Genomic DNA, 27,366 nt, shown 5'->3' on the forward strand with positions numbered 1-27,366 from the left:
TAGAGCAATAAGAGGGCTCCAAAAATCGGCCAACAAGACATGACATAGGTACAGTGCTGGAGGGGGAGCACACTACAGACACACCCCAGGCTCAATCACCACATCTAATTTAACTTACTTTGTACTGAGACAACATCGGTAGTTCCCAGTTACCAATCAGGCCTGTGCTGTCTTAGTGAACATCTGTACGACAGAGGGAAAAGTGGGCCTCTCAGGAGAGGGTGGGAATGCTGCCTGGGATCTTTCTGTTCTGTGTTCCCTCTCCAACACTGTATCTATGGCATGTCTCATGGATCAGTGCCTTCAATAATTTGTAACTCGTATAACAATTCCCGCCCTGTAACCTCCTCCCTTCCCAATAGTCCCTCCACATATTTGAAATGCACTGTATTCCAGACCAACATCCCTATAGCTCTATATGCTTCAGTGTTTATCTTGGTAGTCTCCTCCTCCAATAAATAGAGACAGAGTCATGCAGCACGGAAACAGACTCTTGCCCGATTATTCCATGCCAACCAGTTTTCCCAAACAGATCGAGTCACGTTTGTGTGCGTTTGTCCCATATCTGTTAAAACCTTCTCCTCTCCATGTACCTGCTGAATTTCTTTTCCATGTTGTAACTGTTCTTGTTTCTCACATGTGCCCCTGGAATTTCATTCCATATCTGCACCATCCTCTGTGGATAATGTTGCCCCTCAGCTCCCTCTTTAAATCCTTGCTCTCTCACCTCACGTTTATGCCTCTAATGTTGGACTCATGTACCCTTGACTATTCACCTTACTCGGGGCCCGCATGATTTGATAAACCTTTATAAGGTCAACGTGTAGCCTGCTCTGCCCAAGGGAAATGTGGAGGACAATGTTACAAATATCTCCAACTCTGACCAATGAGGACAAGTGTGCCAAATGCCGCATTCCCCACCCTGTCCCCCTGTGACGCCACTTCCAAGGAACAATGTAACTGGTCTCTTTCTGTTTAACTACACTGCCCAGGGCCCGACCATTAACTGTATTAGTCCTCCCTGGTTTGTGTTAACAAAATCCAACACCTGATCCAACATCTTTCATTCCGTGGTCCACTGGCCCAGTTGTTCAAGATCCCCTTTAATTACCATATTCACTGTCCACTACAAAATTAATTTGATCATCGACAAATTTAGGAAAATGCCTCCTATATTCTCAACCAAACCATTTATGTCGATGATGCACATCAGTGGACCCAGCCCCGATCCTTATAGAACACCGCTGGTCACAGGCCTCCAGTCTAAACAACAGCCCTCTCCCATCACCCTCTGTCTTCTACTATCAAACCAATTTTGTGTACAGATGGCTGACTTTCCCTGATCCCATGTTATCTAACCTTACAAACCAGTATTTCATGCTAAATCCTGTCAAAGGCCCTGTTGACGTTAGTGCAGACAATGTATGGTCACCACTTCATCAAAAGCAATCACGTTGGTGAGACCTGACTTTGTATGCACAAAACCGTGCTGACTATCTTTCATCAATCCTTGCCTTACCCAATGCATGTAACTCCTGTCTGAATCACTTCCACAACTTACCCACCACTCACATCGGGCTCATTGGTCTTTAGTTCCATGGCTTTCCATTGCAGTCTTTCTTAATTAATGGAACAAAACCATAGTTTTGTCAGAGCTGTACAGCACGGAAACTGACCCTTTGGTTGATACCAACTATAATCTCAAACTAAACACAACCCAGCAGCATGTTGCTGGCCCATATACCTCCAAACCATTCCTATTCATGGACTTACCCAAATGTTTCTTAAATGTTGTAATTGTACCCCGTGCTCAGGAAGTTCATTCCGCACTCAAACTACCCTCTGTGTAACAATTTGCCCTGCATGTTGTTTTTTTTGAAGATATCCCTCTTCTAACCTAAAACATGTGACCCTCCACTTGAGACTCCCTCTTCCTGGGGAAAAGGCAACTGCCATTAACTCTATCCATATCCCTAATTTTTTTTCACAAACTTCCATAACGTCATTTCTCATCCTTCAGGCTCCAGTGAAAAAAGACTCAGCCTATCCAGCCATTTTTCAGAACTCAAGCCTTCCATATCCAGCAACGTCCTGGTAAATGTCTTCTGAACCCCCTGCAGCTTAATTATATCCTTCCTATAACAGGGTGACCAGAACTGGACAGAATATTGCAGAACAGGTCTCACCAATATCTGTACAATCTCAACATGATGTCCCAGATCCTCCACTTAATAGACTGAGCAATAGTCAAGAATGCTAAGCACTGAATTATCCACCATGTGATCCAAAACTTCAATAATTATGTACTTGAACCCGGAGGTTCCTCTGCTCTAAAACACTAACTGAGGCCCGAACATTAATTGTATAAGCTCTACCCTTGTTTGTTTTGCCAAACGCATTACCTCGCATTTATTTAGATTGAATTCCATCGACAGTTTTTCAGCCCATTCACCCATTTCATCAAGATCCCTTTGTAATCTTAGCAAACCACCTTTACTGCCCACCATGCCACCCTCCAGCCTTCCAGCACATCGCACATGACTGTCAATGGTACAAATACCTTTGCTAGAGGCTCCACAATTTCTTCCCTAGCACCCCACAATGTTCTGTGATACACTTAACCAAGTATTGGGGCTTTCCATGCCTTTGTGTTTTAAATAACCTCCAGCACCACCTCTTCTATAACATGTACTCTTTTCAAGTCATAGAGGTGTACAGCATAGAAGCAGACCTTTCGGTCCAAATCGTCCATGCTGAAAGAACATCTAAATAAATCGACCAGATTTACCAGCATTTGGCCCATGTACATCTAAACCATTAGAATTCATATACCCATCCAGATACCTTTTAAATGTTGTCATAGTATCAGTCTCTGTTACTTTCTCTCTCAGCTCATTCCATACACACATCACCGTGTGCATGAAAGGCTGTCACTTCAGTCCCTTTTTGAACGTTTGCCCTCTACTCTTAAACCTATGCCCTCTATTTTGGGCTCCCCAACCCCTGGGAAAAGACCTTGAATGTTTACCCAATCCATGCCCCTCACATTTATATGAAGCTCTGCCCGGTCACCCCTCAGTCTCCGACACTCCAGGGAAAATAACTCCAGCTTATTCAGCAACAACCCTGGCAACATATTGTAAATCTTTTCTGAGAAATTTCAAGTTTCACAACATCATTCCTATAGCATGGAGACTGGAATTGCAGAGCTCTCCAACTGTGATCTAACGTATTACTCTTGTTCCCTGAGGTCCCCAGTCTTTGTCCACTGTAAGCTTTGGAGTGAAAAATTTGTTTAGGGTCTGAGCAAATATCCTGCAGTTCTACACATCGATGGCCTCATTGATCTTTAAGGGACCCTATTTTGTCCCAAGTTACTCGTTTACTCTTAATATGTTTATACAATCACTTTTGGATTCTCCTTCCCCTTCTCTGCTGAGGCTATTTTATGTACCCTTTCTGCATTCCTGATTTCGACCCAAAGTGTATTCCTACAGCCCCCGTGATTCTCCAGGAATTCCCTTGATCCGGCTATAACTGACATATGCCTCCTTTTCCTTGACCAGACCCTTAATAGATAGCCAGTGTTTCCGAATGCTATCAGCATTGACCTGCACACTAACAGGAACATGCTGGCTCTGAATGCCCAATTTATCTCACTTTTAAAATATTCTCACTTGCCAGACTTCCCTTTCCCTCCAGATAGACTCCCCAATCACCTTTTGAAAGTTCCTGGCTAAGACTATCGAGATTGGTCTGGCCCCATTTCATAACTTGAACGTGTGGACCAGGCCTGTCCTTTTCCATTGCTATTTTCAAACGAATAGAATTGTGGTCACTTTGGCAAAATACTTTCCCACTAATACTTCAGTCCCTTTCCCGATCTTGTTTCTCTTTTCAGGCTATTTACATATTGATTGGGAGTTTCTGGAACGCAATTACCAAATTCCTCCCTTGCAAACACTGAACACTGGAAGTCCCAGTCTAGGTTTTGAAAGGTAAAAAACCCCGACCATAACAACCCTATTATTATGATTGATATTTCAGATCTCCTGACATATTTGTTCCTCAATCTGCCACTGATTAGTCGGGGTCAGTAGGACAATCATATCAGAGTGATGACCCATTCTTATTTCATAATTCCTCTAACATAGCTTCACTAGGCGACCTCACAGGAATATATTCTCTAAGTACCTCTGTGATCATTCATGCAATCAAAACCCACCACCACGCATCCTCTCTCGCCTCCCCTTCGATATGTCAAGGTAGATGCTACAGCAAGCAATCAGCTGCCAGTCCAGCCCCTCCCTAAGCTTTGTATCTGTAATAGCTATAATATCTCAGTCACATGTTCCGATCCATGCCTTGAGTTCATCTTCCTTACATTGAAATAAATGCAGTCTAATCATCAGTTTTCCCCATTCCCTTCTCTATTCTTGCCTACCTTGTCTGTTCAAATTGCTCTCTTTAACTTGTGTACCAGCCTCAATCTTCTTTCTAACCGTACGACTGTTTAAGATGCAACACACTGCCAGAATAGTTTGTATCCTCTCGAGCAGCTCCAGCAACTCTCCCCACCAGGATATGGGTTCCCCCTCCTCTCCCAGTTCAGGTGTCTTCCCCACCCTGTCTCCCTGTGCTGACACCTTCAGGGATCTATGGACTTGTCAACCAAGTTCCCTGTGTTCCTCAATACTCTGCAATGACCAATTATTCATTGTGTCTGTCCTTCGCCTATCATTCCCACAACGTATTACTTCACATTTCCTGTCATCTGTAAACCTATTAATGATACATTCTGCGTTCACATCGGAGTTATTATTTGACAGAATAACCAGCAATGGTTCCTGCACAGATCCCTGTGGTACACCCGCTGATGAAAAAATTTCAAACACGCAGAAGTCTATCCAACAATTTTGTATCCAATTTATCAACTTGCTTTAGATAGTAATGGCTCTTCCCTTTTGGACCAGCCTTCCATGTGGGACCTTAATGAACTCCATGTAAACCACATCACCTGCACTGCCCTCATCAATATTTTTAGACACCATTTTAAAAAACTGAAGTGAATTCCTGAGACATCTTCCTGTACTAAATCTGTGATGACTAAGCCGAGTTGATCCCTACCTTTTCAAGTAGGGATTCATCCTCCGAATTGTTCCCAATAATTTCCCTCCCCCTGCTGTCGGACTATCTGCTCTGTAATTACTTGGCCTATCCCTGCTGCTCTTCTTGAACAAAGGAACCACATTAGCTATCCTCCAGTCATTTGGCACTTTATCTGTGGCCAGCAAAGTATTAAAAATATCCACCAGAGACGCAGCAATTTCCTCCCTTACCTCCCATAGCAGCCTTGAATACATTTCATTGGGCACTGGGGATTTCTCCACCTTTATGCCTGTGAAGACATTTAATATCTCCTCCTTATTGATCTTGACATGCACTCGAACATCACCATCCCGACTGAAATCCCCGGCTACAATGCCTTTCTCCTGTGTCAATATAGATGGGACGTATTCATTGACCTACTTTCTCTGGCTCCAAGCACAGAATGTCCCTTTGGTTTTCAACGGGCCACACTCTTTACTTTCGAATCCTCTTCCTCTAACTACACTCAAAAAATACTTTGTGGCCTTTCCTTAACAGTATCTGCCAAGGGTATTTCATGACAATTCTTTGCCCGTCATTTTTAAGGACTCCCTTGCACACTCTATACTTTTGAAGGGCTTCAACTGTTTTCATTGCACTGTATTTCTTTATCAAGCTCCCGATATTGCTTGACCAGTATTTGCTGGAGTTACTGCCTTTGACATTCACTCTTCAGGGAACACATGAGACTTGAATTCTCACCGCATCACTTCAACATACTTCCTCTTTCCGAATATGAACGCAACTGCATATAGTTCCTCCTAGACTGTGTTTGCCAGATCCTGTCTCATGATAGTGATAATGACCAATGTTAGTGATATTCTAACAATTAGAGCGTCTCCCCAAATTTGGCCTCGTCACTTCTGCACTATCCTTATCTTTTCCCGAAATGAATTTTAAATATCGGGTTGAAACCACTATCCCCCAAACTCTACAAAAATCCTCATGGCTTGTCCAGAACCTGCAGCCCACTCTGTCTGTAACATCCAGCCCTTACCGACCTCCCCATTTGTGTACCTTCCTCCAGCCTCTCCAGCACATGATGTCACTGAAATCTTCTCCAGTCCTGACAGCATTCCTCCATCCTGTCCTACAGCACCTGATTACCTCGAACCTTCCACCGTTCATTTCACCTCCCTGTCTGTACAGAGTCCTCCCGTTCCTACAGCCTTTCCTGCCAACCCTCCCTATGTGTAATGTTCTAAAGCCACTTGAACCCTCCCGAGATCTGTAACCTTGCCTTCTCTCTACTGTCTTCTGTCTCGGTGAACTCTTCCCATTACTACAATGTTCTTTACCGCTGAACAACTCCAGTCACTACGAGTATTCCTCGCTCTCGAACATCCTGCAGCCACTAAAACCATCCATTTGTCTGAAACGTCCTCTCAATTGTTGTAACAACTTTCGTTTCCTTCAACTGCCTCTGTCTATAACCTCAGCCAGTCCATAGAATCCTTGCTAACTCGGTAACCTCACCCAGTGTGTACAACTCTGAGTATTGCGAACTTCATCCAGTCTCCCCAACCGTCCCTACCTCTGTAATTATCTCCACAACCCTCCCTATTGCTGTAACCTCCTCCAGTCCCTTTCATGGATATCATCTATGTAACTTTCTCATGTTCCTGACTATATTATCCTTCTGTTCAAATAACCTTCTCATGTTTCTGACAATATTCTCCTCCTGTTCCAATATCCCCTGAAAACTTTGTGACCTGGTCTAATCTCTGCAGTACTCTGTATAATCAGATACAGGGATGGCACGGTTCGCTCAGTGATGAGCAGTGCATGCTTACAGTGTCAGTGAATTGGATTCGATTCCAGCCTTGGGCGACTGTGTGTGTGGACTTTGCATGTTCTCCCCCTGAATGTGTGGATTTCTTCCAGGTGCTTTGGTTTCCTCCCACAGTCCGACATTTGCACGGTAGTTCAATTGGCCCGCATAAATTGACTGTTGTATTCAGGAATGCATGGTTTAGGTGAGTTAACCATGAGAAATACAGATTTTAACGGATAAGTAAAGGGATGGGTCTGGGTTGGATGCTCTTCAGAGGATTGCTGTTTATTTGTTCGGCCGAATGGCCTGTTGGCACTCTGCAGAGACTATATTCAGATCTTTGTCCAGTCCAGTCAACTATCCCTGTCTCTTCAGCCTTGCCTCATCCCTCATAATCTCCTTACCTCAGTGATCTACTACAGTGTCTAAAACTCTCCTTGCCTATAAGCTTCTCCAGTCTTTACAACAATCAATATGACTGTCACCTCTTCCTGCTCTTTGAAACCTTCCTATAATTATTGCCATTCGTTACAGCACGCCCAATCACTGTTCCCTTCTGAAACTCCTATAAACATTTATATCTCTGTAAACCCATCTGGACACTCTCAACTTCCCTTTGACAATTACGTGCTGAGACCTACTCTACATCAATAACGTAATTAAGTCTTAGCAACCCTCATTATTATAACCTCCGTCCAGCCTTACAGCACTGACGATCTGTCGAAACTTTTTTCAACCAGACAGTCATCTCTGTGTCTGTAATCTCCTCCACTCCCCATAATACATTCTCTCTGAGCTCCTCTGTCGTCCATTAAACACTCCCTAACACTGTCTGTATCAGAGTAACCTTCTCCAAAAACACAACCTTCCCTATCTGTGTAAATCCCTACACCAGTCCCTATCCCTCTTAGCTGTGTCTAATGATACAACCCTCCATGTCTGTGTATTTACCTTTCTGCCTTTTTCCCGTGACCCTTGTTTCCCTGACTGATTTAAAACTGAGCATCTCAGCTGTAAATACCCTAAATGACCCAGTTTCGACAACCCTCCAGGATGGAATTGCAGAAGGATGAGATTTCTGTTTTGCAGCACCAGCAGCACAAAAGGTGGGAGCTTGGTTGAGGGGCCTCTCGAGCGCAGAGTGTCACTGATTTGAGTCTTTACATCTGACATCAGAGAGCAGAGTTTTCTGAGAAATGAGGGATTATTCTTATTTCCCTCCAGCTATATGTGAGTTTGGTTTTCAGAAACTGAGTCCGACCTTTGTAGGGCCTCCCACCCAACAACCTCCTCTATCCTTAAACACCAGGGACACATCAGGTAAGCTTCTCTTTTCTTTTACATTCTGATAAGGGCCCGAGCAGGGATGGCAGTGCAAGGAGAGGACTGTTCCTCCTGCATGATGTTTGCTGTGAGGGGCACCATTAGTGTCCCATTCAAATACATCTGCAAGAAGTGCGTCCAACTCTCCCTCCTCCAAGACCGCGTTAGGGAACTGGAGGAGCTGAATGAGCTTCAGATCATTCAGGAGGCAGAGCCTGTGATAGATAAGAGTTACAGGGATGCAGCTAATCCAAGGATGAAGAAAGCTGGGTAACTGTTCGAAAGGGCTAAAACAATCAGTGGAGGGATGCCCTGCAGTCGTTCTCTGAAAAACAAGCAGACCATTTTGAATACTATTGAGGGGGATGACTTACTAGGGGTATGCAGTGGGGTGGTCTCTTGCACAGAGTCTGCCCCTATTGCACAGAAGGGAATTTAAAGAAAGTAGGAGAGTATTAGTCATTGGGGAATCATTAGTTAGAGGCTCACATGGAAGGTGTGTTGGGAATGAACGAGACTCATAGTTGGTGTGTTACCGCCCAGGTGCCAGGGTCCGTGATGTCTCAGATCGTTTCTTTGGGGTCGTGACGGGACAGGGTGACCAGCCCGATGTCGTGGTCCACGTAGTAATCAACAACATAGGCAGAAAGTGGGATAGGGATGGAAGGCAGGATTTCAGGGAGCTGGAAAGGAAGCTGAGAGCTAAAACAAACAGTTGTTACCTCTAGCTTGTTACCCGTGCCACGTGAGAGTGAGGCAAGGAATAGGGAGTGATATCAGTTGAACATATGGCTGCAGGGATGGTGCAGGAGGGAGGGTTTCAGGTACTTGGATAATTGGGGCTCATTTTGGGGAAGGTGAGTCCTCTACAAACAGGACGGTCTTCACTTGAACCAGAGAGGTACTAACATCCTGGGTGGGAAATTTGCTGGTGTTATTTGAGTGGGTTTAAACTAGCTCAGCGAGGGATGGGAGCCTGGGGTGTAGTTCCAGTGTACAGGAAGATGAGAGTATGGAGGACATGGACAGGATGTCACGCTTCCAGTAATGTGCTGGCAGATCGTAAGCTGGTTTGAAGTGTGTCTACTTCAACTCCAGAAGTATCTGAAATAAGGTAGGTGAGCTTGCAGCATAGGTAAGTACCTGGGACTTCGATGTTGTGGCCATTTCGGAGACATGGATAGACCAGTGTCAGGAATGGATGTTGCAGGTTCCAGGGTTTAGATCTTTCATTAAGAACAGGCAAGGCAATAAAAGAGGGGGTGACATTGCCTCGTTAGTCAAGGATAGAATAACGGTGGCTGAAAGAACTTTTGACGAGGACACGTCTACTGAGTTAGTACAGGCTGACGTTAGGAACAGACGAGGAGAGGTCACACTGCTGCAAATGTTTTATCGACCTCCGCAGAGTTCCAGGGAGGTGGAGGAGAGGATTATCAAAATGATTCTGTCTATGAGTGAAAGGAACAGGGTGGTCATTATGGGGGACTTAAACTTGCCTTACATTGACTGGAAAAGCTATAACTCTTGTACGTCGGATGGATCAGTTTTTTGTCCAATGTGTGAAAGAGGGTTTTCTGACTCAGTATGTCGAAGGGCCAACAAGACAGGAGGACAACTTGATCTGGTTCTTGGTAATGAAGCAGGCTAGGTGTTTGATTTAGTTGTAGGTGAGAACTTTGGAGAGACTAACCATAATTCATTTAGTTTCACGATGGAAAGGGATAGGTACCTGCCAAAGGGCAAGAATTATCGATTGGACAATGGCAATTATAATGCGATTAGGCAAGACTTAGGATACATAGATCGGTGTAGGGGAGTGGGACAATTGAAATGTGGAGCTGGTTAAAGGAACAGACATTGCATGTCCTTGACAGGTATGTCGCTGTCAGGCAGGGAGGTAATGATAAGCTCAGGGAACCGTGGTTTACTGCAGAAATTGCACCTCTTGTTGTGGTTCTGTTCGCCGAGCTGGAAGTTTTTGTTGCAAACGTTTCGTCCCCTGGCTAGGCGCCATCATCAGTGCTTGGGAGCCTCCTGCGAAGCACTTCTTTGATGTTTCCTCCGGTGTTTATCGTGGTCTGTCCCTGCCGCTTCCGGTTGACAACTATAAACTATAAACACCGGAGGAAACATCAAAGAAGCGCTTCGCAGGAGGCTCCCAAGCACTGATGATGTCGCCTAGCCAGGGGACGAAACGTTTGCAACAAAAACTTCCAGCTCGGCGAACAGAACCACAACAACGAGCACCCGAGCTACAAATCTTCGCACAAACATTGCACCTCTTGTTAAGCGGAAGAAGGAGGGATATGTGACGATGAGCCATGATGGTTCAGATGAGGCGATGGAGCATTACACATTAGAGAGGAAGGTTGAAAGAAAGACTCAAGAAGAGCAAAGAGCAGACATGAGCAGTCTTTAGCAGGTAGTATAAAGGAGAACCCGAAAGCCTTGTACAGGTATGTGTGCAATAAAAGGATGATTAGGGTAGGAACAAGGCCAGTCAAAGACTGAAGTGGGAAGTTGCATGTGGACTCTGTTGAGATAGAAAAGGTGTTAAATTAATATTTCTCAATGGCTTTCACTCAGCAAAAGGAGAATATTGTCGTAGAGAAGAATGAGATCTGTGATATTAGACCAGAAAAGATCGAGATTAGTAAGGAAAATGTGTTATCAATTCTAGAAGGAGTGAAAGTAGACAAGGCCCCTGCGACGAATTGTATTTATCCGAGGATTCTCTCGGAAGCTATGGAGGAGGTGGTGGAGCCTTTGTATTTGATCTTTGAGTCGAGATTGTCTACAGATTTAGTAGCAGAGGAGTGGAGGTTTGCATATGGTGTGCCATTTGCCCTGTTCAAGAAGGGCAGTAGAGATGACCCAGGTAATTATAGACCAGTGAGCCAAAGGTCTATTGTCAGAAAAAGTTTGGAAAGGATTATAAGAGATAGGATTTATAATTATCTAGAAAGCAACGGTTTGATTTCGGATATTCAGCATGATTTCGTCAAGGGAAGGTCATGGGTCACAAACCTCACTGAGTTTTTGAGAAGGCGACAAGCACGTGGTTGAGGATAGGGCAGTTGACATGATGTACGTGGACTTCAGTAAAGCCTTTGATAAGGGTCCACATGGTAGGTTGTTGGAGAAAATGCAGAGGCATGGGATTGATGGTGATTTAGCATTTTGGAATAGAAACTGGCTTTCTGAACGAAGGCAGCCTAGTGGTGGTTGATGGAAAATATTCAGCCTGGAGTCCGGTTACTAGTAGTGTGCCACAAGGATCTGTTTTTGCACCACTGCTTTTAGTAATTTTAAAAAATACTTGGAGGCAGGCATAGGTGGATGGATAAGTAAGTTTGCAGATGACACTGAAGTCGATGGAGTAGTGGACAGTGTGGAAGAATTTTGCAGGTTACCGGGACTCAGATAAACTGCAGAATTGCGCTGAGAGGTGGCAAATTGAGTTCAATGCAGCTAAATGTAATTCACTTTGGAAAGAATAACAGGAAGGCTGAATGCTGGGTAAATGGAAAGATTCTTGGTTGTGTGGATGTTCAGAGAGATCTTGGAGTCCATGTACGTAGATCTCTGAAAGTTGCCACCCAGTTGGATAGCATTGTTAAGACAGCATACCATGTGTTAGATTTTACTGGTAGAGGGATTGAGTTCCGGAGCCATAATGTCATTCTGCAACAATACAAGATGCTCATGATGCTGCACTCGGAATATTGTGTATAGTTCTGGTCCCCATATTTCGGGAAGGAAGTGGTTGCATTGGAAAAGGAGCAGAGAAGGTTTACCAGGATGTTGCCTGGTCTGGAGGGAAGGTCTTATGAGGAAAGGCTGAGAGACCTGGGTCAGTTCTCATTGGAAAGGAGAAGGCGAAGAGAGGATTTGATAGAGACTTACAAGATAATCAGAGGATTAGATAGGGTAGACAGTGAAAGTCTTTTTTTCCTAGGATGATGACATCAGCTTGTACGAGGGGGCATAACTACAAATTGAGGGTTGATAGTTTTAAGACAGATGTCAGAGGCAGATTCTTTACTCAGAGAGTGTAAAGGCATGGAATGCCCTGCCTGCAATGCAGTTAACTCAGCTACGTTACGGAGTTTTAAACAATCCTTGGATAAGCACATGGATGATGATGGGATAGTATAGTGGGATGAGTTTAGATGAGTTCACAGGCCGGCGCAACATCGAGTGCCAAATGGTCTGTTCTGCACTGTATTGTTCTATGTTCTAAAATAAGTAGCTGAGTCTCAGTTTAGAGAAATTTGCTGAGCAGCGGGATCAATCGAGAATGAAGGATGAACTGTCCAACTGTGCAGAGACATGGAAGTCACCTTTCCCTTTTTCAAAGGGCTGGGATATTGACTGATCTAAGGCTTTGAACAGATTCCTGTTAGACCTGCTGTCTCTGTGTCAGGAACAGTAAGTCCTGATTTCCTGACCGGTAAGGAAACTCAGATCACGGCAGTGAAAGCGCCGAATCCTAACCACTAAACGACCAGGGATGATGGCAGAAAATGTTGCATCGTTTCTTCATAATACAGCTTTTGGAATTGTGTCAATGGTGATAAATTTCTCCTCAAAAAACATTGAATTATTGATTTTTAACAGCACGGAAAGAGGCCATCATCCCAGTTCCCAGCACTTGGTCTGTCGCCTTGTATGCTCTGACGTTTCAAGTGTTCATCTCAATGATAATTTCCCTGGAACGTTTTAATCTCAAATGAGACAATAAATGCGATTCACATTTGAGTTAGGAAATCTGTGTTCACACCCAGTCGGTGAACTGAACCTCATTTGTACCCACAGTCTGAAGCACACAGACACATTTCCCCAAGAGTGACACAGGCCTCGGGAGAAAACAACCAGAAAGTAAGATTTCACCCACTTGGCTGATATTGTCCCTTTTCAGACTTCATCACCAGCATTTGGTTACAGCAAAGAAAGGAAGCCTTCAGCACCTCCCACCCCCTGCCACAACCCACCAGTGTTCCTTGCCTATTGTTTCCCCATCATTCTGCAGTTTATACTGCCTCACCTCTTTCTTCCTGACAAAATGGATCATTGCTCATGTCAGCTACTTCCTGCCCTGCCGAATGGTTTTCCTCAGTTACTGGAATGACAAACGGGAATGTGGTATTTCAAGCACATTTCTCATTTACAAGGCGAGTGTTATCACCACTGAGCCAGCACATTGCCAGCTCAGAGAGAAGGTCTCGTGGATTAGAAACTACAACGTAAGAGATGATTGGTTAGCCTGTGTTTTATAAACCAACCAACAAAACGAGATCATGTACAGAAGGATAGGAGAATGCAATGCCAAATCTCTGTGTCCAGGGTGTTATTAACGGAGATATTCCCTCATAGTCCAGTGATAAGGATTCAGTTCTTTCACTGCCATGGCCTGTTAAAGGGTAACATTTACAGCATACTGTATGAAACACTGCCTGATCTTTAGAAGCGTAATGATGCTGTGAAACGTCAGGATCACTTCCCTCCACGTGACAGTCCCACATCACAAAACACTGCTGACAATCCCAAATCATTCCATGTCTCTTCAAATGCAATCTTTTAGAATCACATCCAACGACCGCCTAACACCAAAGTCAGTTTCACAGGCCTGTATTTCTCAGGTTTGTCCCTGCATGACTTCCAAAGCAAAAGTACAACATTAGTCACTCCTCAATTATCCGGCACTTCACCCATATTTATAGGTGAGCCAAATATTTCTGCGAGGAATCCCACAACTTCCTCCCTTACGTCCCACAATGCCCTGGAATACAATCGTTCAGAGTCTGGAGCTACATCCAACTTTATATTTTCTAAGACCTCCAGCATTTCCTCTCCTGTAATGTACACTGTTTTCGGGAATATCAACATTTATTTTCCTGAGTTCTCTAGGTTCCTTCAGTCCAACTCATTCATGCCGATCAGGTTTCTCAAACTAAACTAGTCGCAGTTACTTGCGTTTGTTCCATCTTCCTTTAACTCATTCCTATCTTGTACTTTGAATAATCTTGAACATTGCAAGTGCACCTGGCATTCCATTCCAAATATAAACCAGCCTCTGTTTGAAAAGGCTGCCCGTTGGTTCCTTTTTTAATCTTTCTCCTCTTACTTTAAAAATATATCTGCTTGGTTTGGACTCCCCTAGCCAAGAGAAAAGACCTTTGCAGTTCACCTTATCTCTACCCCTCATGATTTTATAAACCTCTATAAAGTCACCCCTAAACCTCCTATATTCCAGTGAAAAAAGGTCATAACCTATCCAGTCACTCCTTGTAACTCAAACCCTCCAGTCATGGGAACGTATAGACTCTGCGTGCAGCATGAAACCGCGCAGAGTGGAACGTCACACTAGCCACTAGAAACATCACCTAGTCTCCATATCTTTAGCCCCTGGTAAAATAATTTGGGAACAGGAACTGTTCAGCTTCATACATTTGGGCTAGCATACTCCACAAAAAAAACTGAAGCAAAATATACATTTAATGTCTCTACCATCTGCTGAGTTACAACATAAAGATGACTTCCTTAATCTTTAAGGCGCCCAACTCTCGTTAGTTTATCTCTTGCTCTGCATGTACTTGTAGAATATCTTGGGATTATCCTTAGCCTGGGCATATAAGGTTATCTCATATCCCCTCTTTGCCTTCCTGATCTCCCTCTGAAGAAAGCTCTGGCAATCTTTATACTGTTCCAGCATTTCATTTGAGCCAGCTCTCTGTATTGAATATAAGATTCCTTTTCAGTCTTCACTTCTCCCTCAATATCTTCATTCATCCATTGTTCTCTAATCATGTCAGCCTTAGCTTTCCCTCTAACAGGAACATAATGAGTCTGATTTTTTTTTGGTCACACTTTTGAAAACCTCTGATAATCAGCCGTCCGTTGACCTGTGAACAATCTACTCCAATCAACTTTTAAAAGTACTTGCCTCATACCATTAAAATCTGCCTGACTTTAGTTAAATCTTTAATGTTTAGGGTTAAATCTTTAACGTTATCCTTTTCCATAACCGTTTTAATGATACACAAAGTGTTTCCAGACTAACATTTCAGTCACTTGCTCTGCCGTATTACCCAAGAGAAGGCCAAGTTTTGCTCCTTCTCTAGTAGGAACATTTACGTAGAGTCAGAGAGCATACAAACAGATCATTCAGTCTAACCAGCCCATGCCGAACCTTCAACTCCACATCCCTGTATTCTGCCCAAAGCCCTACAATTAATTGTATTCAGTAAATGCTACGTTTGTTTGTTTGTTTGTTTTACCTCACATTTATTCAGATTTTTTGAAAATCAGCTATTTTCCAGCACATTGACCGATGTCATAAAGATTCCTTTGGACTCGTAGATAATCTTCTTCCCCGGGGTGGTTTGTGTGTGGAATCAAATTCCTGAGGAGTTAGTGAATGGTGGCACAATCACAACCTTCTTCACTGTCTATGCCAACAATTTTGGTGTCGTCCACAACCTTACTAACATTGTATATTTTCATCAAAATCATTTATATAAATAACAAACAAAAGAGTCCTCCAGTCTGAAAAACTATTCTTGAACGTATTCACAATCCAAACCTTTAAGACGATGGCAGCCCCAGGCAATGATTAGAACATTAAAATCACGTATTATTACAATCTTATTATCCTCGTACATATCTGAGATCTCTCCACATATTTGTTCCTCAGTTTCCCTAGGACTATTTGGCAGCATATAGAGCAATCGCATCATGGTCATTATTCCTCTCTTATTTCTGAATTCAACCCATATAGTTTGACTGGATGAATTTTTCAGAAATATTTTCTGCACTTACAGCAATAATGTTTTCCTCAAAAACATGACACCTGCTCCTGTTTTGCCTCCTTTTCTATGCTTTGTATTAGCGAACTTTGAGAAGATTTGTAGCTTAGGTTGAATTCTGGATGCAGGTTTGCTCGCTGAGCTGTAACGTTCATTTTCAGACATTTCGTCACCATACTAGGTAACTTCTTCAGTTAACCTCCAGACGATGCAATGATGGTGTTTCCTGCTTTTTATTTATATGTTTGGGTTTCCTTGGGTTGGTGATGTCATTTCGTGTGGTGACGTCATTTCCAATAGGATGTCATTTCTGGTTCTTTTTCTCGGATGTAGTAAATGGAATCCAAGTCAATGTGTTTTTTGATATAGTTTGAGAGGGCTGTGATTCGGTTCTGTAGTTGTGTGTCGGGTCTATTGCCTCTTGATGGGAAGTGTTGGTATCTGCAAGTTGTGCGTTCGCATTTTCAATGTAGTCTCTTTGATTTAAATTGACTGTCAAGCGTCCTTTGTCAGCAGGTAGGATAACAATGTTGTTATCTTATTTAAGTATACCTAGCACTTTCCTTTCTTGTGCTTTGAGTGTGTAGAGAATTCCTAGAAGCATGGCATTCCAACTGGAACTTTATCAACACATTGACTTGGATCCCATTAACCAGCCACTGAGAAAAAGAACACAAAATGAAACCACCATAGGAAATGACGTCACCGCAGGTAATGACATCACCAACCCAAGGAGACCCAAACATATAAATAGAAAGGAGGACACACCAGCGGTGCTTCTTTCGAAGGCTCGTTGATGATGTTATCTAGTATGGTGACAAAACGTCTGAAAATGTGCCTTCCAGCTCAGTGAGCAAACCTACATCCAGATCCTTCCTATATCACCCCTCATACTACAAACTCAATCGAATAAAGACCCAGAGTTCTCAGCTACTATTTGTTTCACAAGCCCTTCATTCTGGGATCAGTCTTGTAAACTTAATCAGGACTTTTTCAATGCCAGCACATCATTCGTCAGAGGCAGGCCTGGAAGCTGCTCTCAATTTTCCAAATGCAGTCTGACCTGAGCTGATACAGCCTCAGTAGTACAGCAGTGATCTTGTATTATAGCCCCTTGAAATAAATAGTAAAATTTCATTTTCCTTCCCATCTGCCAACTGAATTTGCACGTTAACCTTCAGAGATTTCTGAACTAGGAGTCCCAAAGTCCCTTTGCCCTTCACATTTCTGAAGATTTTCTTCATTTAGATAATGGTCTATTTCTTTATTCCTCTGAACAAAATGCATAACATCACACTAAATCGTTAATGCACAAGGTGAATAGTTGTAGTCCCAACACTGACACCCGTGTAACTCATCAAGTTACAGGCTGCCGTCCTGTAAAATACAACTTTATTCTGAATCGATTGCCTTCTGCCAGGCTGCCAATCCTCTACCTTGCCTCTGACAGCATGATCTCATCTTATTTAGCAACCTGCTGTCAGTGCCTTGACAAAGGCCTTCTGGAAATGAAAATAGATCATATCCACTGAACCTCCGGTGTCTAACTTGCTTATTACATGCTGACTCTGCCCAATTTTGCCATGAACTGCCAAGTAAGGTATCAACTCATTCATAATAAGCGACTCTCAAACCTACCAACTACTGAGATCAGGATACCCTCTCTATAGTTTCCAGCTTCTGCCTCCTTCCTCTTTAAACACTCTATGACCCCAGTAATTTCTGATGGATCAACATCAATGCCTCGCCAATCTCCTCAGATACTTCATTAAGAACTCTGGGGTGTAGTCTCACCAGTCTGGGCGATTTATCCCACTTCGACCTTTCAACTCCTTAGCAACTTCTGCTTAGTAATGGCCAGTGCCCTCATCCGTGCCTGATGTCTCTCTTAACATTCTGTTTTGCTGCTGATTTCTTCTGATGTGAGAATTGATTCAAAGCATCTATTTAGTCACTCCACCGTTTCTTTGTTCACCATTACTACTTCGGCAGCGCATTTTCCTGTGGTCCACTCTTGCCTCTCTGTAACCTTTCAGATATATTTTAAAAAGCTCTTGCATTCTTGTTTTATATTACTAGCTAGCTTATTGTAACATATCATCTCATTCCCTCTTATTGCTTTTTCAGTCCTCCTCTGTCGTATTTTTTGAAGACTTCAAAATCGTCTGGCTTCCAGTAACCTTCACTGCACTCCATGGTATTCCTTTTGCTTTTCTGCTCTCCCTGATGCCTCTTGTTGCCTCATGGTTGCCTCATCCTGCCTCTGGTATGTTTCTTGTTCCTTGAGATGAATTTCTGCCGTTGCTCCTGAATTACCCCAGAAACTCCTGTGGTTGCTACTCCACTGACGTCTTTGCAAGGCTCCCCCTTCCAACCAACTCGGATCATCACTTCCCTCATGTCTCTGTTGTTATATTTACTCAACTGTAATACATTTCCATCTGATACAATCTTCCCTCCCTCAAACTGCACAGTGAACACTGTTATATTATGATCACTGTCCCCTCGGGGCTCCTATACCTTGAGCTCCCTAATGAAAACTGTCTCCTTACATATCGCTAGATCGAGAATTCCCTGTTTGTTAGTAATTCTCCACCAGTCAGCTCTAAACAAATCTCAGAGACTTTCCACCAATTCCTTTTCCTGAGATCCACTTTCAAGCTAATTTTCCCAGCCCACCGGCATATTGAAGTCCCCAAGAATATTGCAATAGTGCATTTCTGATATGCCTTTGCTATCTCCTGATTTATTTTCTTCCACACATCCTGATGACTGAGAGGAGGCTTCTACACAAGTTTCATCTTTCGTCCCTTCCTGTCCATCTGCTTCTTTTTCATACAATGTGTATCCTTGGATGTTTTGGTCCCAGCTCTGACCCACTTGCAGCCACATCTCTGTGATTCCCACAATAACGTTCCTGTCAATTCCAATCTGTACTACAAGCTAATTTCCCTTGGTTCATATCATGCATGTATTTAAATAAAGCACCCTCAGTCCTGTGTTGATTGCCCCCTTCTCATTTCTGCTCTGCCTGAAGTTAGATTCATGATCCTGTCCACAATTTCTGCCCTATTACGTATTGTGGAAACTTTAAACTCTGCTGAGCCCCACGCCACCACCCCCAGTTTAACTATTTCCCATAACGTTCCACACAGCTGCAACCAACACCAACGATTTATTTTAAAGCCCGATCCACAGACCTGAGTTGTATGATTCACAAGGGCTCTGGTCCCGGCCGGATTCAGGTGTCCCATTGGAACAGCTACATCCTTCCTGAGTGCTGCCGCTAACATTCAATGACTTTGAACACATTACACCCACACCAATCTTTGAGCCTCATATTTATGTCTTTAATCTTGTGACGCTGTGCCAATATTCTTGTGGATCAGGTAGAAATCCAGTGATTAATACCTTTTTGTTTCTGCTCTTTAATTTAGTGCCAGGATACTCATATTCCTGCAGCAGAGTCTCTTCCCTTTTTCCACCTGTATCAACAACTGGATCATTCCTCTTACAGTCCAAGTTCCTCTGCAGTCCAGATGAGAAATCCTAACCAGGGGCATCAGACAGGCAACACAGCCTTCGGAACTCTTGATTCTGTCAAAATGGATAGGTGGCTATCCCCTTGACTACACTATGACTGTTTACACCTGCATTTTTTTCTCACTTCGCTCATCGTCTCTTGAATGGCTCTCTCTCCCACAGTGCTAGGTCAGTTCGCTCATTCTCCCTACAGCCTCTACTCTCACCCACACAGGGAACAAGAGTCTCAAACCTGTTTGACAAGCTGAATGGCTGAGGCTTGTTCAGCACTACCCTCTGGTTCCCTCTACCTGCTTAACTCCTAGTCACACCCTTCTGTCCCTGACCACTGACCACATTCGAGGTAGTTAATCTAAGGAGTGTGACTGCTCTTTAAACAGAGCATCCGGGTAACTCTTCCCCCTCCCTCATGTGTGTCAGTGTTCAGAGATCAGACTCCAGCTCATCAATCTGAGCCAGAGTTCCTCAAGAACCCAAAACTTGCTGTGGATGATGTCACTATGAACCACAACAGAGTACACCAGCTCCCATATAATGCAGTAAAAACACTGCACCTGGCCTGGTATCTCTACTTTCATTTCTTACTGCTTACTTTGATTTTCTTTTTAAAGAATTTCATAGTGAAAAAACATCCTTTGTTGGTGGGGAAATTAACTGACCGCACACTCAAGAGGCTGCACTTGGGCTTGAACAGATATCTTGAGAGATTGTCGGCTGGCAGATATTACAGAGATCGGAATGATCGCTATCATGGAGGGATTCAAAAACACAGGCAATAATTGTGTTTTTTCTGAACTGGCAAGCTCTTCAGGTTAGTGAGCTGACGGTGAGGATAACATGATTCAATGTGAGTGCGCACACGGGCAACGGGGTGTTGGATGAGTTCATGATTACAGGGAGGTCAGAAGTGGGAGGTGGACCAGGAATGTGTTAGGGTCATTCAGTCTTGAGATTACAAAGGACTGTATTGGATTTTCGACACATGCAGCTGAGACTGCGCTGGAGTTAGGCCGTGTGCATGAAATGGAAATGGAACTTGAAAGTGAGATGATGCTGGTTCGGACAGTTACTAGAGCCAGTGATACATTTGAAGTTAGGAATTTTGTGACAGGGACTGAAGTCAGTAGCTATCAGTGAACAAAGGATCAGGCGTATCCATTCAGATCCTTGAGCTTGTCCCACCATTGAATGAAATTACGACTGGTCTGTGACCTAAATCCATATTGCTGCATTTGCCCCTTAACCCTGAATACCTTCGCTGAACAAATGTTTGTCTATCTCAGATTTAATACTACTAAATGATTAATGGAGCATCAAGTGCTGTTTATAGAAGAATGTTCCAAACCTCTGCCACCTGCTGTGTAGCATTGCTACCTTATACCTCTCCTGCTCGGTGTAGCCCTAATTTTCAGACTATGCTCCTGAGCTCTAGACTGAATTGGAGGAAATTTCTATGTATCCGGTACTGAATATTAGAACTTTGTGAACGAGAGGAAGCATGGACGTGGTGATGCTGACATACACATGCTCCCCGAGTCCTTCATGGCGGTGGAAGCGGCTGGTTTGGGAAATTTTGCTAAAGTTCCGTTTGAGCCATTGGTCAATATAACCATTCTCATCCACCAGCTCCTACTTCCAGCACCCTCTATTCCCAACTGACACCCCACTTCCCACAATCCCATGGAGGGCAGAGTCTCTCTGAGCACACCGGATGGAAGGTTCCCTCCCTGCATGACATTAATGAACCAGTTGGCTTTTCAGGAGCTTTCACAGTCACATTTTCTGAGTGCCCAACCCCACAAACTACCAAGTTAATGCAGCTCACTTTTCACAACCTACTCTGTCATTGGGAAAATGGTATATTGCATTATTAACGGTGGACTAACAAAGCATCTTGAAATAAATGACACAGTCAAACAGAGCCAGCATGGTTTGTGAAGGCGAAATCATAGATAACAAGTTTATTAAGAATTCTTCAAGATATATAAGGGGGAAGCCAACAGAAATATATTTGGATTTCCTGAAAGCATTCAGTACAGTTTTGAGCATGAGACTACTTCCTAAGATAAGAACCCATGAAACAACCATGTGAATTGATTGAAGCTTGGCTGATGTGCACAAGGCAGTGAGTTAAGATACAGACATAATTTGCATGGTGACAAGTTGTTATTGTGGAGTCCCACAGGACCGCAGCTATTTATGGCCTACTGGTATACAAAGGATGTGGATGACAGAAGTGAATGTACTATCGCCAAGTCTGTAGAGGAGACAAAATAAAGGAGGAGTCAAGTAGTGAGGATAACGCATGATACTACAGGGAGAAAGTGAGGACTGCAGATGGGGGAAATCAGAGTCAAAGATTGTGGTACTGGAAAAGCACAGCTCGTCAGGCAGAACCCGAAGGGCAGAAGAGTCGAAGATTCGAAAATAAGCTCTTCTTCAGAATGTGGGGGGGACGTGGGTGCAAGGGAACTGAGAGTAAAATGGGAATGGGGGGGGGTTAGGGCTAGGGACAAGGTGGATGAAGGTTAGGGGTGCTGGTGATAGGTCGGAGATGAGGGTGGAGAAGATAGGTGGAAATGAAGATGGACAGTTAGAGAATTTCAAGAGGGCGGAGCCATGTTGGACGGTTGGAGCAGGCATGGGGTGGGGGAGAGGAAATGAAGAAACAGACAAAATTGATCTCATGTGGTTGGAGGGTCCCAAAGTGAAAAATGAGATGTTTTTCCTTGAAATGCCAGATGGCTAGAATTTGGCGCTGGAGGAGGCCCAGAACTTGTTTGTCTTTGACAGAGTGGGAGTGGGAGTAGGAGTGTTTTCCCACAGGTGGTGGGTGGGTTTAGTGCGTGTGTCCCAGAGATGTTCTCTGAAACGTTCCACGAATTGGCTTCCTCTCTCCCCAATGTCGAGGAGATCACATTGAGAACAGTATACTGTAAATGACGTGTGTGGATATGCAGGAGAATCTCTGTTGCATGCGAAATTATTCTTTAGGGCCTTGGATGGAGGTGATTAGGAGGTATGGGCCTCGGTTTTACACCTCCTGCAGTGGCAAGGGAAGCTGCTGGGAGTGGAGGATGGTTGGTTGGGGGTCTGGATCTAACAAGGAAGTTGCGATGGGGTTGGAGGGAACTATCTCTCTGGTGCTGGAGTCAGACAGTAGGTGGCGGAAATGGCAGAGGATGATGCGTTGAATCCGGATGTTCCCATTGGCTCAACAAAGACCTCCAGCACATCTCTTCAGCTTCCCACACTCCTGCCCTTGAACCCCACTCCTCCACCCACAGCAACGATGTAACCCCCTTGATCATCACCTTCTACCCCACTAATCTCCGGATATAATGCATCATCCTCTGCCATTTCTGCCACCTTAGTCAGACCCCACCACTAGAGATAGATTTCTCTCCCCAAACTTTCCATCTTCACTTGAAATTTTGGTGAATGATTTGCCTCCAAGATGAGCTTGCAAATACATATCCACACTACCATTGCAAGATTGTCATTACATCTCAGGAACAGGACCTGACTCTACCTCACCTCAGAAGAAAGTGAGGACTGCAGATACGAGAGATCATTTTCAAAAAGTGTGGTGCTGGAAAAGCACAGCCGGTCAGGCAACATCTGAGGAGAGTCGGCGTTTCTAGTATTCCTGGTGAACAGCTTATGCCTGAAATGACGACTCCCAAGCTCCTCAGATGCTGACTGTCAGGCTGTCCTTTTCCAGCGCCACATTTTTTAACTCTATTCAACCTCAGCTCATCTGCTTCGGAAAATTATATGATGCACAACTCAGTTTGATTCTGCTGTCACATTCTCGACAGCCTGCAACATTCTATTCATCAGAAATCTCAGATCATCCAGATCACGAAACCTTACAAAAAAAACTGCAGATGATCGAAATCTGAAACAAGAGCAATAATTACTGGAGAATCTCAGCATTAAACTGGGAGCCAGAAAAGAGAAAGCATCAGTTTAATAATTGCTATATTATGTTTCTCTTAAACAAATTAGTTTTATGAAGTGTCGTGTTTCGATCAGGCAATTCCCTCTCACCTTCTCAAGTGCTGATAGGAATTGGGAATAAATACTGGATCAGTCACTGCTGAACAAATGAAAAACTAATCATTTTGTCTTTCTAAACATTTGCTGCCCCTGTAGACTAAGTCAATGTGATTCATATCCCACTGTATTTCAGAGTACTGCAACATCGCATTAAATTAAAGGATCTTTACTGATTTTTCCTGACAAACATCGCGCACTCCACTTTATGCTCCATTGGACAATATTTTATCCACACACTGACCACCTGTACATGACTCAATTTGAATACCCATTACGTTCCATTCCCAATTTACCTTCCAAACTATGTTTTACCAAAGATAATGCTCAATTTTTAAATCAAAGACTGACCAGAACTGATGCCTGTTGGAAATCCAAATATATTTTCTGTCATTCTCTGCCCCTTGATCAGTTTGGGTCAGTGTCTGTCAACTTAAACCTATTTCCTCTAGTTCAGGACTCCCCAATCCCAGGGAAAAGACATGGGCTTGTCCAAGCCTCTCATGCTTTTATAAACTACTAGAAGGTCATTCCCAGCCTCGAACAGTCCTGGAAGAAAAAAAAATAACCTGCCGAATCAGTCTCCCAGTATAATTCAAGCCCTCTAGTCGCAGCAATATCCTTGCAAATCTTTTTCTCATCCTTTCCAGTTTCACAACATCCTTCTTGTAGAAGGTGACCAGAGTTGGAAGCACTCTTCTGAATGTGGTCTCATCAGTGTTCTGTTCAGCTACAACATGATATCTCAACTCCAGTAATCGATATTCTGACTAATGAAGGCAAGAGTGCCAAATGCTTTCTTCACCACCTTGTCTACCCGGGACACCACTTTTCCTGCTTTTATCATTTTTGCCTTAACTTATAAAGTTGTGTCTGTCTTCTTAACCATTATATTATGCTTCCTTCACAGATCTGTGGACCGGCATGCAAGGTTGCTCTGTTCCTCTGGGTCCTGCCATTCATTGAGATCTCCCTTGACGTGTTACTTCAAAAGAGCATCAACTTAGGCTTTCCATGGTTAATTTCAACTCCCGCTATCTGTCCATTTAACAACTGCATCTCGAAACTCCTGGAACATAAGACCGCCTTCCTCACTGTTAACCGATTTGCCAAACGTCGTATCATCCGCAAATTTACTTTACATTTCCCCCACATTTTTACTGATGTTTATACGCAAATCACAAATAAGAAAGGACCCAGCATAAATCCTTGTGGCACAGCTTCCTGTCACAGAAACAGCCTTCTATCACCATCCTTCGTTTCTTACCACCAAATTAAGTTTGGATCCAACTTGCTACGTGTCATAGATTTTATTAATAGAGGGATCGAGTTCTGGAACCATGAGGTTATGCTACAGCTGTACAAAACTCTAGTGCGGCCGCACTTGGAGTATTGTGTACAGTTCTGGTCATCACATTATAAGGAGGATGTGGAAGCTTTGAAAGCCACCTCAGAAATGAGAGCACAGAATCCAGGCTGAGACTGTGGTGCACTGCTGAAAGCTGCACAGTCTCTGGCACCATCATTTGAGGCTCCACCACCACCACACCCCCACTCCCACCTTACGTTGCTTGACAAGATCCCCATTCTGAAGAGATTCCCTCAGGTATCCTGCTCAAAGGTGTTTGGTATGCTTTTTTTTATTGGTTAGAGTATTGAGTACAAGAGTTGGGAGGTCATTTTGCAGTTGTACAGGCCATTGGGTAGGCCACTGTTGGAATATTGCGTGCAATTCTCGTCTCTTCCTATCGGAAAGATGTTGTGAAACTTGAAAGGGTTCAGGAAAGATTAACAAGGATGTTGCCAAGGGTTGGAGGATTTGATCTACAGGGAGAGGCTGGACAGGCTGGGGCTGTTTTCCCTGACGCGTCGGAGGCTGAGTGGTGACCTTATAGAGGTTATACTAAATTATGAGAGGCATGGATAGGGTAAATAGACAAAGTCTTTTCCCTGAGGTCAGGGAATCCAGAACGAGTGGGCATAGGTTTAGGGTGAGAGGGGAAAGATATAAAAGAGACCTAAGGGGCAACTCTTTCACACAGAGGGTGGTACATGTATGCAATGAGCTGCCAGAGGAAGTAGTGGAGGCTGGTACAATTGCAACATTTAAGAGGCATTTGGGTGGGTATATGAATAGGAAGGGTTTGGAGGGATATGGGCTGGGTGCTGGCAGGTGGGATTGATTGGGTTTTGGGATATCTGGTTGGACTGAAGGGTCTGTGTCCGTGCTATACATCTCTATGACTCTATGAATAGATTTATCTCGTCATTTGTTTCCTGTCTGTGGGACCTCACCAACTTGTCCGGAGATGTTCATTGTGAGTAAGGTACCTCGGGCTAGAGAGTCCCCTAACACAGTCGATCGTTTGGAACCCGATGTAACTCTCATTACATTAGAGCCAGTGTCAATACCAGAAACTTGGCTGCTCATGCTAAGTACCCCTGAGTTTCCATCATCCCCTACATTTTCCAAAACAGCATACTTGTTTGAAATGGGGATAGCCACAGAAGACTCCTGCACTACTTGCCTATCTCTCTTGCCTTTCCTGGAGTTATGGTAAGAGCCCATGGGATCCAAGGCATTTTGGCAAATTGGATCCAAATATGAGGCAAAGAGTGATGGTGGCAGGTTGTCTTTGTGATTGGAAGCTTGTGACCAGTGGTGTAAGACAGGGATTGGGGCTGGGACCCTTGCTGTTTGTAATGTACATCAACAAATTGACTGTGATTGTATAATTAGAAAGTTTTCAGAGGCCACATAAATTGGTGGTGTTATTGATATTGATTTGATTTTTATTTTAGTTTATTGTCACGTGTATTCGAGTAAAAAAGTATTGGAGTACAGTGAAAAGTATGTAACGTCACCTCACAAGGTGCCATCTTAGGTACAAGGACCTCAGTACAGAATCGTAAGAACAAGGTAGAAAGAAAGAATAAAGTTCAAAGTTACACATTGCAGATCTTTTTAGTTTTAAGTAGAAAATGAAGAAATAAAGCTGAAAGTTCAAGCATTACAGCATTTCTTGAGAACTTAGCTACCATGGGATCACACTTTAAGTCATCATCTCGAAACCGGAAGTCCACACTGAGGCCTTCCCGGGTGGAGAGACCACCATATACAGAAAGGACCACTATGTGGGCTGAGAGACAACCACGCTGGGACACTCAGAGATCGCCACACTAGGCCGAGTGACCATCACGCTGGGCTGACAGTCGAGCATGCTGGCCCGAGAGGCCACCATATCGAATTGAGAGGCCATCATGTTGGACCAAGAGTCTGCCTTGTCGGGCTGGAAAGTCTCCCTGCCAGGCCAGGACACTGCCACACCAAGCCAAGAGGCCACATGATTAGGTCTGCACTGGGTCAGAGACCTGGCGACTGAGGCTGGGAGTCCGTGCCCGGGAGAAGAAATAAGGGAGAAGGACAAAAGAAAAACACAAAAGAAAAGGAAAAGAGAAGTGGAATAGAAAGAAGAAAAGGAAACAGACGGAGCAGATGAACTCGGGCTGAAGCATCCTACTCTGCTGCCATCTTGGATTACTGGGTCTCAGGCTACAGTCTGATATTGATCAGCTGGTAAATTGGGCAGAACAATGGCAGGTGTAATTTAATCCTGATACCTCTGAGGTGATCCAACTTGGGAGGTCTAATAAGGGAAGATTATACACAATGAAAGGCATGTGCCTTGAGTGTCCTTATGCATGAAT

General features: G+C 43.8%; 1 protein-coding gene and 1 long non-coding RNA gene across 3 annotated transcripts in view; both read left to right on the plus strand.

Moving 5' to 3' along the window:
• Window positions 1-27,366, plus strand: part of LOC148149238 (immunoglobulin kappa light chain-like) — a 417,092-nt gene that overhangs the window by 345,790 nt on the left and 43,936 nt on the right. The window lies entirely within an intron of this gene.
• Window positions 18,202-25,861, plus strand: LOC148149240 (uncharacterized). 2 transcript variants are annotated; one of them, XR_015758076.1, is made up of 4 exons: window positions 18,202-18,322; window positions 19,494-19,767; window positions 20,211-20,410; window positions 24,569-25,861. It is a non-coding gene; the product is annotated as an uncharacterized LOC148149240 (long non-coding RNA). The 2 variants fall into 2 exon arrangements; XR_015758074.1 differs by having other exon boundaries at window positions 19,494-20,410.

This window comes from Chiloscyllium plagiosum, unplaced genomic scaffold (genome assembly GCF_037043375.1).
Source record: "Chiloscyllium plagiosum isolate Xiang-an unplaced genomic scaffold, Cpla_swu_hap1 HiC_scaffold_9, whole genome shotgun sequence".
Lineage (NCBI taxonomy): Eukaryota > Metazoa > Chordata > Chondrichthyes > Orectolobiformes > Hemiscylliidae > Chiloscyllium > Chiloscyllium plagiosum.